Raw genomic sequence first — 18327 nt, forward strand, 5'->3', positions numbered from 1 at the left:
CATAGATTTAAACTTAATGTTAACCGCCTCAATCTTGATTGCAGAAAATATGACTTCAGTAACAGAGTTATTAATGCTTGGAACACACTACCAGACTCTGTGGTATCTACTCAAAATCCCCAAAGCTTTAACCAAAAACTGTCTACTGTTGACCTCACCCCATTCCTAAGAGGTCTTTAAGGGTTAGGTTTAGGTTTAGGTTTATTTAATTTCTATACCGCCCTTCTCCCAAAGGACTCAGGGAAGTTTACAGCCAGGATAAAACAACAAAATAAAAAAATTAAGAACAAATTTAAAAACAAATATTCGAATTTGGCTAGAAACTGTAAAATCCAATAAGAACCCCATTTAAAACCCATTAGGCCAGTCCTGCACGATGGCATAAAAACGTTTTCAGCTCATGTCGAAAGTTCCGGAGATCGGGAAGTTGACGGATCCCTGGTAGTAGCTCGTTCCAGAGGGTTGGAGCCCCCACAGAGAAGGCCCTCCCCCTGGGGGTCGCCAGCCGACATTGTCTAGCCGACGGCACCCTGGGGAGGCCCTCCCTATGGGAGCGCACTGGTCGATGGGAGGCTATCGGTGGCAGTAGGCGGTCCTGTAAATCCGCCTTCTGCCATAAAGGGATGTGCATAAGAGCACAAACGTGCCTACCGTTCCTGTCCTACTGTTTCCTTTCATTATATCCAATTTATATAGTTATTTCATACTTATACTCGTATATATGTTTATATATTATATAGTTACTTCATGCTTATGCTTATATATACTGTTGTGACAAAAATAAATAAATAAAAATAAAAATAAATAAAAATAAAAATCTTTGGAAAGAAGAAAAAGAGAGATGAGAAAGAGAGAAAAAGAGAGATGAGAGAGAGAGAGAGAGAGAGAGAGGCGATATGAAAGAGAGAGAGAAAGAGGAGAGAGAGAGAAAGGAGAGAGGGAGAGGGGAGAGAGAAGGGGAGGACAGAAGGGAGAGAGATGAGAGAGAGAGAGAGAGAGAGAGGACAGAGAGAGAGGACAGAGAGAGAGGACAGAGAGAGAGAGATGAAAGAAGGAAAGAGAGAGGAGAGAGAGAGAGGAGAGGAGGAGGAGAGAGAGGAGAGAGAGAGGAGAGAGAGGAGAGAAAGAGGAGAGAGAGGACAGAGAGGGATATGAAAGAGAGAGGAGAGAGATATATAAGAGAGAGTGGGGAGGAGGAGAGGAGAGAGAGGGAGGCGAGAGAAAGGACAGAGAGGACACAGAGAGAGATATGAAAGAGAGAGGTGAGAGGAGAGAGAGAGAGAGAGATGGAGAGAGAGGGGGGTTGGGAATTTGGACAGAACATTTTCTGCACTTACCCAGCATAGTTTTGATTCTTTTTGTTCAACAGTCAAGAGGTTCCTTCTCTTCATTCCTGCTATCTCTGTCTAAAAAAAAAGTACAAAGGAAAAAAGTGAAAAATATATTGCCTTGAAACCCTTGAAGGTATCTAGCTCAAACCAGGTGATCTCTAAAACAGCGTTTTTTCCCACTGTGTTCCATGGAACCCTGGGAACTTTGGGAATACAATGGGTTCCATGAGAAACTAAGGATTTATACAAACACTGAATCACAAATCAGCCAACTCCTTTCTAATCTACATTTCGTGAGAATCCAGATGTGGTTTGCCCATGGTTTGGTACATTGTGAAAATGGAACTAAATAAACCATGGCTACTTAGTTATAGATGTCATACAAACGCAGTCGGTCTCATCTTTATTTTATCTGCAGTGATTATATTAAGATTTTATGCAAGCAGGAAAGAGAGTTGCTTTTAGAGGAAAGATTTTTGTCTGTTTTATTTATCAGCCACAGTTTTCCTGCAATGGAAAGAAAAGCACAAGTAAAATGCAGAAGAAAAGAAATAATTTCTCTCCTTCAATCCCATACATCCCTATATAGAAGTAAGTCTCACTGTGTCCAGAGAGGTTTATCCTAAAGAATAGATGCCTTCAACTGCAGTCTTAGCTGTTGTGAGGTCACAAAATAAGAAGATTCTCTGAGGCTTTAGGTCAGAAATAAGTTTTGAATTGTGAAGATAGCATAACAGGCATAATACTTTGTTTACCTCTCATTACAATCCACTGATTTAACTATATTTTCAGCATACCCTTTTACCCTTGCATACCCGATGTAAACCTCATCGATGTATTGTTTTTCTTCATTTTTCCATGGGCACCACTTTGAAAAACAAAAGTTGGAAGTAATAAACGAAATGTTATGGGGAAGGCATTATTTGTGAAATGCAGGTATTCTATGTTGAGGAAAAAACCCTAGCTTGAAGTAGGCATGTGTAACAAATGCATTCACTTCCTAAACTTTACAGTCAATGATGAACATTGCATTCCATCTAGAAAGGCAAAATTGTCCACTTCTATTCCAGGACTGATCCTAAGTATTGAAAATAGACTCATTTAGGTTGACTATGGCTTGAAATCCTGGAACAATTAAGTTGTGGGGAAGATGAGACAACTTTTAAGAACTCACCCAAACACCGAGGATATAGGGAGAACTTGAAGACTCACTGAATAAAAAAAACTGAAGCAGATGGAAGTGTTTTATAGAGAAGAACAGAATGAAAGGCCCACTCTTTACAGTGGGCACATGAATAGAGCTTTTGATACAGGGGTGGGATTCAAAAATTTTAGCAACCGGTTCTCTACCCGGTTGCTGGGTGGGCAAATCAGGCTCTAGAGGTTTTCCTTGAACCTTTAGAAAGGCGAAAAAGGCCTCCACGGGCTCCAGAGGCCCTCCAGAGGCCAGAAACTAGCCTTCAAGAACTTCCACGAGGCCTGTTTTTCACTCTCCCAGAGCCTCTGTGCAGGCGCTGCACTTACCTGGCATCCAAAACGGGCTGCGTGGAGACTCCTGGAAGGGGAGGGGCAGGGTGGGCGGGGTCAGCCAGTCCTTGCAACTACCGGTTCAGCGAAGCAGATTAAAATTAACATCCGGTTTTCCCAAATCGGTTGGAACCGGCTGAATCCCACCCCTGTTTTGATATGACATGAAGAACAAGATCTGAAGGTTGTAATTCATATCTAGATGGACACATGTTTCTCAATCTGCTATGATATATATATATATATATATTGTTTGATTTCATTTAGTGCATTGTGGTTTGTAAGGGGCGTGCATAAGAGCACCAACATGCCTACCGTTCCTGTCCCAAAGTCCCCTTTGACTGTATCCAATTCATATAGTTTTTTTATACTTATGCTTATATATATGCTTATATATCGTATAGTTATTTCATGCTTATGCTTACATATATTGTTGTGACAAATAAATAAATAAAATAAATAAAATAAAACTTAGTTTATAGTTAATCTGATGTAAAATGAACTGAGGCTAATTGAGCAACCCATAACTGGGGGAGAAGGGGAACCTCTTACAGCTTATCATAAGGTTTGAAAGCCAGTGTAAGGTAATGTTTAAGGTGTTGAACTAGGATCCAGGTCTGATTTTACCTGAGCTGTGAATGTTTACAAGGTAACTTTGGGACTGTCACTTTCAATCTCTCACAGCCAGTCAATCTTACAGGATTATTGTTAATTAAATAGGGATAAGGAATGTTATGTATATTTCCCTGGGTACCAAATAAAATACAGGATATACAATTAATAAACAGATAACATGTTCATCTTTCTTTCTTTCTTTCTCTCTCTCTCTCTCTCTCTTTCTTTCTTTCTCTCTCTTTCTCTTTCTGTCTTTCTCATTCTGTCTTGAACTCTCTCTTTTTCTCTCTTCCTTCCTTCCTTCCTTCCTTCCTTCCTTCCTTCCTTCCTTTCTTTCTTTCTTTCTTTCTTTCTTTCTTCAGCAGATGTGATCAATGCTTAAAAAAGAATGCTGAGGATTTGGTCTCCAAGAACATACTGCATTATTCTTTGGTACAATTCAGCTATAACATTTTTCTAAGAATGTTTTAAACTGTGGGTTTTTTCAAAAGCCAGAGCGGTATGGCTTTTCATGGAATATTAACCTTCAAAGCTTCATTGATCAAGTGAAGACCAAATAACCCTCCCAACATATTTAGTATTATGTGTGATCCAATCCAATACCTGTAAAGAGAACAGAAAGAAAAGAACACTCAACAGGGATAAATAAAATAGCCTGCCTATTTTTAGAGGTATTCTTTAATACTGTTATGGCTAACGTTTGAGAAATGTAAATAAATTCTACTACATAGAAATCTTCACACATATCTAAACATATTAACACATGTACAGTTTATGGAAATATGATGCGTTTAGAGAGCATGAAAATCCTAAAACCGAGTTAAGAAAATGCAACCTAGCATGGCGTGCTTTAAAAAACACACCTTATTGTGGCTTAATATTATGGCTTATCTTGTCAACAAAAGCCTGTTTCATTTAAACCAGGGGTAGTCAACCTTTTTATACCTACCACCCACTTTTGTATCTCTGTTAGTAGTAAAAATTTCTAACCGCCCACCAATTCCATAGTAATGGTGATTTATAAAGTAGGGAACTAACGTTACTTTATAAAATTTATAATTTGACAATTTGACAAAACTCCTACCGCCCACCATGAAAGCTGAAACGCCCATTAGTGGGCGGTAGGGACCTGGTTGACTACCACTGATTTAAACCAACTTACCTTTTTCCCACTTTCAGACTGCAGCTATTTGGCAGTTAGTTGGTTTTTCTACTGTCATGTCTAGTTGAGTATCTAAAAATATATATATATATTTTCACTCCAAGAGTTTTTTCACAGTGTCTGTCCTATAAGCCATAGGCTGATTAGCATTTCTTCAAAAGATACTAGTTCCTAATTTAAAAGGGAAATTTGATCTTTGATCCTGGTCTGGTAGCTACTTTTAAATTGTGAAATGAAATTTCTTAAATTCAGGGTTGAGTTCTTCTTTTTTACTTCCCCATCATTAGCATAGTTTTATAGTGTTCCCCCCCCTTTTTTTTTTAAGGTCTTTGGATGGGTTTTCAGGAATGCAACTCTTGTATCTTTTAGGAAAAGAGGAATGGTAACAACTCAAGTGAGAGCCAGTTTGTGTGTTTGTGTAGTGGTTAAAGCATCAGGCCAGAAATCAGAGCACCATGAGTTCTAGTCCCGCCTTAGGCACAAAATCAATAGGGTGACCTTGGCCAGTCACTTTGTCTCAGCCTAGGAAGGAGGAAATGGTAAACTACTTCTGGAAAACCTTGCTACAAAAACTTCAGGACTTGTCCAGGCAGTCTACAAGAATCAGACAAAATTGAACAAAAGGGGGTGGAGGGGAAACCAACAACTTATGGTAGTTTATCAGTTCTACCTCTTCCCCTTTCTGTTTTCTGTTTTCCTTATTGGCATTCTTCTAATCTCTAAAGATTGCCCTTCACTTTCCCCAGTCGTCCATCTGGCTTTCTTTGTTGGAAACATGTTCTTCCTCTCACTTCATATTATTTTAAATATTTCAGCCAAGATTCGCTTCTAAGAAATGATAAATTAAGAGCCAGAAGAGAAAGTTGAACTTTCTCGCCACCTCACTTCTAATAGATGTAGTAATTTTTCATTTCTGCTCTGGGACTCAGAAGGCAATAGCTTTTTATCATCAAAATGGTATATAAAACAAAGAAAATCCCTTTTTCTTTTTTTTTTTTTTTTTTATATTCAAAAAGTTTTTATTAGTCAAAAAAGGTTTATACAAATACATTTCAGGTATGGTAAATTTTCATTTTTCTTATCTAAAATAAGAATTTTACTCAAATTTTTTAACACATACAACAGCCATATGGCAAGCAGGTGACACGAAGTAGCTAAGTTTACAAATTTTAAATACGTAATAAAGAAGAGTCAAGAATAAACAGAATATCGTACAAAGGAGAGTAAGGAAAACCAACACAATCCCAAATATCTTTATCACTTCCTAGTTTTAGATCTCAGAACTCTGGGTTCAGCCTGACCCAACTCCAGGGCCGCAACAGCGGCAGCCGCTTCTGCCCCATGATCTATAACCTCCCCTTCTTCAATTCCTGGGTCATCTGATTCCAGGAGGGCTTTGTGTTCCTCCACATAGGCCGTAGCCTCCGCAATTGTACTGATTTTTTTCGTAATGCCCTCCCGGAAAATCATCAATCCCTCTGGCATCAGCCATCTGAAGCCCACTCCCTTCTGGTACAATTTGCTTGACAAAAAATAATATTTCTTTCTTTTTTCACGTACCTGTCTGGGAATCTGCCTCAGAATGGCTATCTCCCTGCCCCTGTAAATCAGTGCCCCACTCCTATGTTTTCTAAGAATTTCATCTCTCGTCTCTCTTCTCACAAATTTGACATGAACCTCTCTAGGAACTGCATGCGTGCGTGCATATTGCGAATTAACTCTATAAACTCGATCCACATCCCAATTCATGAAATCAACACCTCTCCCAAGAAATTCTCCCAACAATTTAGTCACAACATCTCTCAAGTCTTCTTGGTCCACTTCTTCCAAATTTTGAAACCTAAGGAAATAAGACATTTTATCCATCTGTAGTCCAAGCACAGCATTGCCTGTCGTCTCCTCTCTTTTCTGCACTGTCCGCATCTCACGCTCCAAACCTTCCACTTTCTGCTTGTTTTCTGCTGAAACTTGTTGAGTATCCTTTAAATCCTTTTGGATAGTCACAATTTCTGCTCTTATTTCATCCAATTTCTTTTCCATATTAGATAACTTTTCCAAAATTCTCCATCTCTCCAGCAGTTGGTCTCTGACCTTTTGCCATTAAGGAAAAAAAATACAAAATCCTCAGGCAGGCACAGTATCCTTGTAATTTCCTCCGGATCCACCAGGGGCACTCACAGGAGCAACGAGTCCAGAGTACAGTTAGTCAACCAGGAAGTCAAGGGAAGTGATGTCATCAAAATTCTCATAGTGAAGGCGGAAGCTGGACGCCACCACTGTTCCCCAGAAGGAGGGGGCCTCAAACCTTCCCTCCTAAATTTCTCCATCACCTCTTCTCCAGAGCTCCACAAAACCGTAATCTTCTTATTTTAAGTTCTCCTCTCTCCAGAATAACTCGTGCTCCTTCCAACCGCAGGGGAGAGAAAACCCCCGCACTCCGGAGCACTCCACCACATTTACCGATATTCCTTCCTTCTCCTCCTCAATTCTTCTCCGTGCCCTGTTCACCACCAGGCTGCTGCAGTTATAAATCCAATGCCCCGGTGTCACTGGGCACAGCGGCCCAGGCGACGACCAAAATAATGGCCGCGGCCTGTGGCCTCCAAACCCCGCCAAGCCTAGGACGCGCCAGCATCGGTCCCCACAGTCCTGTATGTCGGCTGGGAGACCCCTGGCGAGCCGTCCGTGCGGCAGGTGTCCTTTTCGGAACACCTGGCCCCTGAGGGCCTCGGCGGCGGCCGGATTCGGGCGCTGGAGGCAGGAGAAGCCTTCCAGACGTCCGTTGCCGCTGGATACCGGAAGTCGTCTCCAATCCCTTTTTCTTTTTGTTTTGAATGAAGAGAATGCTCAAGTTGTGTAAATCTGATGGTCAGGCTTATCTCTAGCCACATTAGAAAATTAGATTTTTCTCATCAAGATTTCATTCAAGTTCAGTATCAGCATATGATATATATACTGACATCCAGGGGTGAAATGCTCCCGGTTCGGATCAGATCACATGATCCGGTAACAATGGCAGCGAGTAGTTCAGAGAACCAGTAGCAAAAATCCCTGCCCACCCCCATGCACAGCTGAGCCAAGTGATCGTCAGAGCCTTTTTTTACTTTTAAAAGCATTTTTTTAACAACCTCTTCCGGCAAAGAGGTTGTTTAAAAAAATGCTTTTAAAGGGTTAAAACAAGTCTCTGACGATCCCAGCTGAGGTGCCTGATTGTTAGAGGCTTTTTTTTTTACTTTTAAAAGCATTTTTTAAAAAGTAAAAAAGCTGAAGCCTGCTAGGCAAAAAATGGGGGTGGGGTTCATTTGAGAGAGACAGAGACAGAGAGAGAGAAAGGAAGGAAGGAAGGAAGGAAGGAAGGAAGGAAGGAAGGAAGGAAGGAAGGAAAGAAAGAAAGAAAGAAAGAAAGAAAGAAAGAAAGAAAGAAAGAAAGAAAGAAAGAAAGAAAGAAAGAGGAAGGAAGGAAGGAAGGAAGGAAGGAAGGAAGGAAGGAAGGAAGGAAGGAAGAAAAAAAGGAGAGGAAGGAAGGACTACAAACTTGGCACTAGACGCAGCTTCAGAAGATAATCCAGGGCTGGAAGAGACCTGGAGGTCATCTAGTCCAACCCTGCTCCAGCAGGACATTGTTAGTGAGTTTCTATATTTTGATCCCCCAGTCACATAGCCATGCCCACCCAATCACATGACCCCCACCAAGCCTGTAGGAAAGAAATTTAGATTTCACCACCGCTGACATCCTGGTGGACGCTTAAATAATTCTGGGCACAAGGGTATCCAGAGCAAGACTAGTGTGATTGGACACACTAGTTTTGTGTGTCCAATCACACTTGGCCAATAAAAAATTCTATTCTATTCTAATGTGGAATCAAAAACTTGAGATAAGAAACTAGCAAAAAGCAAAATAAAATAAATTTGAAGTTTTCAAACTTTTTCAGATGCATGGCACCTGTTAGTAACCTCTGATCAAGAGGCGAAGCTCTAGTGATTGTAAATTGGTTGCATTTGATGAGCTTACATTTTGCCCTCAGCCTCTCCTGGAAAACCATCAGGAATACAATTTGAAAAACTCTGGTCTAGAATGTCACAGAGTTGGACGAGAGCGTTTAGTCACTTTGACTAGTTCCCTGGTTAATATAGGAATGCTAATGAAAGTATCTTTGATAGAAGGTTGCCAAGCTTCCACTTGAACACATTGCTGTTGAAGTGGTCATACAGTCAAGAGAGTTTTCCTAACATTCAACCAGAATATCCTCTCATGTAATTAAGAACATCATTCTATGTCCTTCATTCTGGTATAGTTTACTTTTTCCTCATCTTTTTCTCTCGTAGCAAAAGATACAGTTCCTTCAGTTCTCCCTCACAAGATTTAGTTTCAGTCCTGTCAGAGAAATCATGCAGCAAATCAGGTCTAAATCTGCATTTCAGTTTAGGTTGCCTGAGATAGGTTAAGGAGCCATAATTCCATTGTGAATAACCCAGCTAAAAGAATATGTCCCATTTATCTCATTCAGTACTTGGTGGACAACCTGATGTCCTTCCAGGTGTTTTGACTTCAATTTCCATCAGCTGCAACTAGGCTGGCCTGGTGAAAGGGACTGGGGAAGTTGTCATTTAAAACATATGTAAATTGCAGGGAGAGTCAATAACTAATCAAAAATCACCCAGAGAATTTTGTGGTTAGTGGAGATCGGGACATAAGTCTCTGAAATCCTAGAATCATAGGGCTAGAGATCTTCTAGAACTTATACCCACCCAGACAAATGGATGTCCAACTTCTTCTTGAAAACCTCCAGCAATGGAGCACCCACAACTCTGAGAGGCAAACTGATCCATTAATTAATTGTTCTCCTTGTCAGGAAATTTCTCCTTAGTTCTAGGTTTTATGTCCACCTATTATTTCTTGACCTACCTCTCAGGTTTGGAGGCTAAGTCAACTCCCTCCTTCTGTGACTCCCTCAAGTGCCAGAAGACAGTTATCATGTCACCTCAAATTCTTCTCTTTGTTAGGCTAAACAGATCTAGTTCCCTTAACCATTCATAGCATGATTTAGCCTCCAGATCACTTATCATCTTTGTTGCTCTTCTCTGTACTCCTTCTAAGGTCTCAGCATCTTTTTTGTAACATGATGACCAGAATTTTATTTTATTTTATTTTATTTTATTTTATTTTGTCGAATACATATTAGATAATATATATATATATATAAGTATAAGCATGAATTGAATACATAAAATGAATACAATTAAGGGAACATTAGGACAGGGACGGTAGGCACGCTGGTGCTCTTATGCACACCCCTTACAGACCTCTTAGGAATGGGGTGAGGTCAACAGTAGACAGTCTTAGGTTAAAGTTATTGGGGTTTTGAGATGGGACCACAGAGTCTGGTAGTGCATTCCAGGCATTAACAACTCTGTTACTGAAGTCATATTTTCTGCAATTGAGTTTGGAGCAATTCACTTTAAGTTTGTGTCTATTGTGCGCTCGCGTATTGTTCTGGTTGAAGCTGAAGTCGTCATTGACAGATAGGTCAGTGTAGCAGATGATTTTATGAGCTATGCTTAGGTCATACTGAAGGCGGCGTAGTTCTAAATTTTCTAAACCCAGAATTTCAAGTCTAGTGGCATGAGGTATTTTGTTGCGAGCAGAGGAGTGGAGGACTCTTCTTGTGAAATATTTCTGGATGCGCTCAATTGTATTAATGTCCAATATGCAGTGCAGGTTCCAGACAGATGAGCTGTATTTGAGAATTGGTCTAGCAAATGTTTTGTATGCTCTAGTTAGTAGTGTAATATTACCGGAGAAGAAGCTACGCAAGATTAGGTTTACAACCCTTAATGTCTTTTTGGCGATGTTATTACAGTGAACTTTGGCACTTAAATCATTTGATATGAGCACTCCAAGGTCCCTGACAGAGTGAGGGTCATCTACAAGGTCATGTCCACTTAGCTTGTATTTTGTGTTCTGATTCTTTTTGCCAGTGTGTAAGACAGAGCATTTGTTGGTTGAGATTTGCAATTGCCAATTTGGAGATTTGGAGTTGCCAATTTTTCGACCACTCCGACCCAAAGTCAAGGTCTTTTTGAAGGGTAGCAGCATTTTTGGTAGTGTTAATTGGATCACAATATTCCAGGTGTGGGACCTCATTAGTGCTGTATAAAGAAGCAGTACTATCACTTCTTGTGATTTTTATACTATCCCTCTGTGGATGCGGCCTAGGATTGCATTGGCCTTTTGAGCAGCTACAGCACACTGCTGGTTCAGTTGCCCTATTCTTTCTATTCTGGATAATTATTCCAATAATAATTCTTGGAGTGTGAAATAAAGGAACAACAAGTGAAACAAAACAGTATGGATTTATCTGAAGTTAAATTGACAACTGGGTGCTCACTTACCTCTGAATAATAAAATAAAATTTTATGATTTATAATAAAATAATAAAATCTCAACCAGCAAATGCTCAGTCTTACATATTGGAAAAAAGAACCCAAACACTAAGTACCGTATATACTCGAATATAAGCCGATCCGAGTATAAGCCGAGGTCCCCAATTTTACCCCAAAAACTGGGGTAAACTGGGGACTCGAGTATAAGCCGAGGGTGGGAAATGAGGCACCTACCGGTTGGGGAAACCCTCCCTCCCTCAGCTGAGAAGGCGGGCGGCCCCCCCGCCCCGCCCTCTCACTGCACCGGCAGGGCTTCCGTCCGGTAAAATGTGAAAAAAAGAAAAAAAAAAAACTCGAGTATAAGCCGTATATACTCGAGTATAAGCCGAGGGGCTTAAAAAAAACAAAACTCGAGTATAAGCCGTATATACTCGAGTATAAGCCGAGGGGCTTAAAAAAAAAAAAACTCGAGTATAAGCCGTATAGACCCGAGTATAAGCCGAGGGGACGTTTTTCAGCACAAAAAACGTGCTGAAAAACTCGGCTTATACTCGAGTATATACGGTACATACTTGATGGACATTACCTTACAGATGACCCCCATCCCTTAAAAACCTTGGAGTTTTCATGTCAAATGATCTAAGTGCCAAAGCCCACTGCAACTACATAGCAAAAAAGGCTCTAAGAGTTGTTAACCTAATCTTACGTAGCTTCTTTTCCAAAAACACCACACTACTAACCAGAGCATATAAAACATTTGCTAGACCAATTCTAGAATACACCTCACCTGTTTGGAACCCTCACCACATCTCTGACATCAATACAATTGAACGTGTCCAGAAATATTTTAGAAGAAGAGTTTTCCATTCCTCTGAAAACAACAAAATACTTTATCCCACCAGACTTGAAATCCTAGGCTTAGAAAACTTGGAACTCCGTCGCCTTTGACAAGACCTAAGTTTAACTCATAGAATCATCTACTGTAATGTCCTTCCTGTTAAAGACTACTTCAGCTTTAATTGCAATAATACAAGAGCAACCAATAGATTTAAACTTAATGTTAACCGCTTTAATCTAGATTGCAGAAAATATGACTTCTGTAACAGAATCATCAGTGCTTGGAATACTTTACCTGACTCTGTGGTCTCTTCCCATAATCCTAAAAACTTTAACCAAAAACTTTCTACTATTGACCTCACCCCATTCCTAAGAGGACCATAAGGGGCGTGCATAAGCGCACAAACGTGCCTACTGTTCCTGTCCTATTGTTTTTCTTTTCTTCTTCCTATATTTAAATATGCTTATACCTCCTAATATTTACTCATATATATGTTTATATACTATATAAATTTTTTGTATGACACTTATATATATATTGTTGTGACAAAATAAAAAAAATAAAAAATAAATAACAGTAGGAAAACAGTAGGAATTTCTCCTGAACTAAATATGAACTGACGTTGCTAGCACATTCTCTTGAAACCAGCGGCAAATACTGAAATCCCACTGCTTTTTCAGGCCTAGGTCTCAGTGAGACAGACTGTGCTGAAGCTTAACCTCAGAATAATATTTCCCGTTTCTCTAGTCTAGGGATTGTCATATCTGGGTTGCCCAAATTCAAATGATTGCTGGATGGCAACATTATTGTTGTTGATTCCTTGTTGTCATCTAATGGCCATGCAATTATGTGCACTTCCATTCCTGTCTAGCAAACTTGACTTTTTTCAAATTTCCTTTAATCATATACAGAGTGCTTTTCATGTAGTTCCTCATCGAATAGGGTACATTTAGAGCCATGCCCTGCATGCGGATTTGATTGTTCTCTGTTTAGAAATTCAGCATCTTTCTTTTAAGGCAAAAATGCTGCTAATGCATTTTTGTTTCAAATGAATGAATAAATCATCAACATTGCTAATTGCAAAGAATTTCCTCAAGTTCAACAGAGAGAGAAATTTTTGTGGAAATATTGAATGCTAATCCCCCCCCTCCCCAGCGTTAAGCAGAGTGACTGAATTTTTGTCTCTCCATCAGGATTCTTTAGAGGAATGATAATCTCCGTCAAGGTGAAAAAGATGGCATTGGACATCAGTCACACCTCCAGATTAGAGAAGCACATAAACTTTATCATTCTGAAATGTTGGGTTATATTATCCTAAATGCATAAATGTGGAGAGTCATGAAAGATAAGAGAGACAAAGGCTACATTAATAAACAGAAAGGAATTGGTCATGCGTTATAGACAAGAACTAAATGAATCAGATTTTTCCTTTTTCCTACAGAATATAAGAATATTCCCCCTACTGTATGTATTCTATCGTATTACCTTAACGAATGAGGGTGGGAGGGAGGAAATAACACAACAGCAGCAATACCTCTAACCTCATATGCTCTTATTCCTTCTTTATCACTAAATGAAATCCAAGCCTGCAAATATTAAAACAAATACTTGGGGGAAAATAGTTATCTTATCTTTTCTTTTATGTACACTGAGAGCATATGCACCAAGAGAAATTCCTTGTGTGTCCAATCACACTTGGCCAATAAAAAATTCTATTCTATTCTATTCTATTCTATTCTATTCTATTCTATTCTATTCTATTCTATTCTATTCTATTCTATTCTTCTGGTAAAAACAGCACATTATTGTGTTCTGAAAGCCCACAATACAATTCTATTATATACAAGGGCTTCCACAGGGTTTATAAAAAAATTAAGATGACAATTTGACATTTTGACAATTTGACATTTGAGCAAAGCCTTATGCCCTTTTATTTATATTATATACATTTCTCCTACAAATAGGAAGCTGTAAGCACCTAGCCTGATGATGACGAATGGGATTTCGTCGAAACGTCACCAAGACACTTCAAATTTTACGCGGGAGAAAACCCGAATAACCAAAGACCTACACACACACACACACACACACACACACACACACACACACACACACACACACACACACACACACATATATATATATATATATATATATATATATATATATATATATATATATATATATATATAGGTCTTTGGTTGTTCGGGTTTTCTCCCGTGTAAAATTGAAGTGTCTTGGCGACGCTTCGACAAGTCTCATTCGTCATCTTCAGGCTTCAGCTTCGTGCTTCTGGGAGCAATGTGTGATTGCAGCTGTTTCTTCCTTTTAACTGCTAGTGGGGGTTTGAACTGATTGGGTGGGAGCTTGGCTGTGCTCTGATTGGATGGGGGGGGTTTGTGCTCTGATTGGCTGGGGGTGTGTCCTGTGTTGGTGGGGGCTTGGTTGTGCTCAGTTTAGTCTGTGTTGCAGGGGGATTTGAGCTGGTGAGCTGCATAGCTGTTGTTTGGCTTTGTGGTCGTGCTACATCTTCATAGTGGGTGTCAGTCTGCTGCATGTATGGATTGGAGGGGTTTGAAATGGCTAATGTTGCAGCTGCGGTCTGGCTTCTGGTCCTTGGTCGTGCTTCATGATCAGTGTGGGTTTGGGTCTGCTTTCTGGGTGGATGTGCGGTGGTGACATCCTGTGTGGACCTCGTGAGTGTGGGTCTGGTGTCATTCCTCGTGTTAGGGACTCGTTTGTCAATAAGGGCGGGTTTCCAAATGGCTGGTAGGCGGGAGGTGTCATCTCGTTTGTTCATGCTGTGTGGGCGTTTTTCTATCTCAATGGCTTCTCTGATTATTCTGTTGTTAAAGTGTTCAGTTTTGGCGATAGTTCTGGTCTTTTTAAAGTCAATATCGTGTCCTGTGACTTTAAAGTGTTGGACCAGGGAAGAAGTTGGTTCCTCTTTTTTGAATGAGTTCTTGTGTTCTTCAGTGCGTGTTCTTGTGTTCTTGTGTTCTTCAATATATATATATATATTTGTTTTCTGAGGTTTTCGCGGGTGTTTGTATGTAGGTCTTTGGTTATTCGGGTTTTCTCTCGCGTAAAATTGGAAGTGTCTTGCCGACGTTTCGACGAAGTCTCATTCGTCATCTTCAGGCTTCAGCTTAATGCTTCTGGGAGCTCCCAGAAGCGCTGAAGCCTGAAGATGACGAATGAGACTTCGTCAAACATTGCCAAGACATTTCCAATTTTACACGGAGAAAACCCAACAACCAAAGACCTACATACAAACACCCGTGAAAACCTCAGAAAATATATATATATATATATATATATATATATATATATATATATATATATATATATATATATATATATATATATATATATATATACATACATACATATATATACACACACATATATGTATGTATATATGTATGTATATATGTTTAAGCATAAAAGGCTTAAAGTAGAAAAGTAGAATTTCAATTGTGCAGTCATGATTGCCATATTGACTTTTTTGACCTCCCTCAAATCATGTGCTTGGTTTGTGTTGTATTCTCTTTTTTCTTCATCCTTCTTGCACACACACACATACACATACACACACCAAGTTTCTCAAGAAAACACAACATTTATCAAATCCCTCTTCCTTAATTCCAGATAATATTGTGAGAATTGTATGGACATTTGTAATCTATGAAATTCAGTGGTTTGAGAGCAGCAGAGGGAAGGCTACTTCATCCCTAGCAAAATTTTAGGACTAGAAATTAGAGTGCTACATGATGGATGAAAACCTGTTATTGAGAGCACTGAGAGCATATGCACCAAGACAAATTCCTTGTGTGTCCAATCACACTTAGCCAATAAAAAACAAATCTATTCTATTCTATTCTATTCTTCACAAACACACACACTCATCCATATTGCCTTTTTATAGTTAGCTCAATTCAGTTCAATAAACAGTTTCTTCCCAATTCTGGTCAATGTCTTGAGGGGCCCATGGATTTGGCCATACTGAAGCCATCCCATCACATTTCTCAGCAAATCATTTAGGAAAAGAAAGCCAAAAACTGACAGCTGCCAAGGAGTTGCCAAGATAGCAATCAAAGAGTTCAGAACTAAATTTCTTATAACACATTAGCTGTGAATGAAATGGTAATTGGGTGATTCAGTTCAACAAAGTTTCAAATGAATGGTCCTATTGAAACAGCGTCATTAGTTGAATTGGGGGCCTCCTTCAAAGAAATGAATCATGAGGCTCCAAAGGCATTTCAAGGCCATCTGAAGTCCCATGGCTTTTGATGATCTTCTGGGTTCCTTATAGACTACATAAAATGTTACAGCTTCTATTCTGTCTACAGAGAATGCTGAAGGCAGGGGAGCAGGGAGAAAGAATGATGAAACAAGCTCTCTGACCTTGGCATAAACAGCTGGTCAATGGACTAATCATCACGTCAAATTAAAAGGAAACCAAAGAATATAATGGCTGGATATCATCAAAGCAGACACCATCAAAGCCAGAGCATAGAACAACTCAAAAGAAGCAGTGCAAAATTGGAAGATGTGGAGAGACCTGGCCCATAGAATCACCAAGAGTTGGACATGACTGAATGAAAAACATCATCGTCATCATCATCATCATCAGTTGTAAACTTTATCTTGCGTAGCTTCTTCTCCAGAAACACTACACTACTAACCAGAGCATATAAAACATTTGCTAGACCAATTCATGAATACAGCTCGACTATCTGGAACCCACACATCATTTTGGACATTAATACAATTGAGCGTGTCCAGAAATATTTTACAAGAAGAGTTCTCTACTCCTCTGAATACAACAAAATACCTTATGCCACCAGACTTGAAATCTTGGGTTTAGAAAATTTAGAACTCCGCCGCCTTCGACATGACCTGAGCTTAACTCATAGAATCATCTGTTACAACATCCTTCCTGTTGAAGACTACTTCAGCTTCAATCACAACAATACACGGGCATACAATAGATTTAAGCTTAATGTGAACCGCTCCAATCTTGATTGCAGAAAATATGACTTCAGAAACAGAGTTGTTAATGCCTGGAATGCACTACCAGACTCTGTGGTGTCTTCCCAAAATCCCCAAAGCTTTAACCAAAAACTATCTACTATTGACCTCATCCCATTCCTAAGAGGTCTGTAAGGACGTGCATAAGAGCACCAACATGCCTACCGTTCCTGTCCTAATGTTTCCTTTGATTGTATACAATTTCATATAGTTATTACATACTTATGGTTTTATATATATGCTTATATATCGTATAGTTATTTCATGCTTATGCTTATATATAATGTTGTGACAAATAAAATAAATGAAAATAAATAAATAAAATCATCATCTTAATCTTAACTCCAAAATTCTCAACAGATTACATTTATTCAATAAAAATAATTTATTTTATTTACTTTTTACCTCTTTGTGCTTATACAAGCCAGGCATGATTAAATTATTATCTTGTTGCAAATGCAATCACAATAAAGCTTCGTTAAAATTTGTTTTTGCAAAAATTCTAAAATAATGTTCTGTGAAGAAGCTATTATGTAAATCAATTTTACTTGGAGACAAAGTTCAAAATGCCCAGAAATTCTAATTCCTTAAAGCTATGTACTTATTATACGTATATGTATATTACTTACTTATTGGGTGACCTTACTAAGATATTTAGAAAGTGAAAACAACCGAATCTGTTTTATCATGGTCTACTAGATACCATTAGTTTAGGGTTGAACTCACTCTAAACCATTAATATTGTAAGTTAGGTTTTTTTAATATTTCAATTTTCTTTTAGTTAAAACTTCTCTTTTATAATTACCTCAGATGACAGAGTTTAATCTCTTTCATTTTATCTATACTGCTAATGAAAGCTTTTTATGTTTAAATTTTACTTTGTTTAAAATTGCTCCTTTATGCTTATCCTCTGTCACTTATTTTAATCCTTCTAGTCTCATATTTAGACCTACTGTTTTATTTGCTTTGTGCTGGTTAATAAAGATTGATTTAATTTGCTGACAGACTAGTCCTTCCACTCTGAAAAAAACAAATTTATGACCCCAATTACTCAGTGGATTGGAGATTTGATGTTGTTTCCAACTCATGAACAACTTGCTTATAGACATAAATTATGAATGGATGATTAGTTATTTATATAACATTTATAAGGCTGGTTGATTTGATGAAGACTCTCAGTGGCTTATAGCAAAATAAAAACATGTAACAAAGAAGAATGTATGATGTATATCTTGAAAAGAAAAACATCCATCTATCCTAATCAATCCTAGTCTTGGGGGGAAGGTCATATTTTTATTGACCTTTTAAATATGGCCTGGGTAGATCCCAGTCAGGCATGGTGATAAGAATTGTTAAGATAAGATCTCCTTGTTTAATAAATGGGTATGATTAATCATTGAGCATGTCAGCGCTATTCAGTTGAACATGTTAGGCAG

Source organism: Ahaetulla prasina, chromosome 7 (assembly GCF_028640845.1).
Source record: "Ahaetulla prasina isolate Xishuangbanna chromosome 7, ASM2864084v1, whole genome shotgun sequence".
In the NCBI taxonomy this organism is placed as follows: domain Eukaryota; kingdom Metazoa; phylum Chordata; class Lepidosauria; order Squamata; family Colubridae; genus Ahaetulla; species Ahaetulla prasina.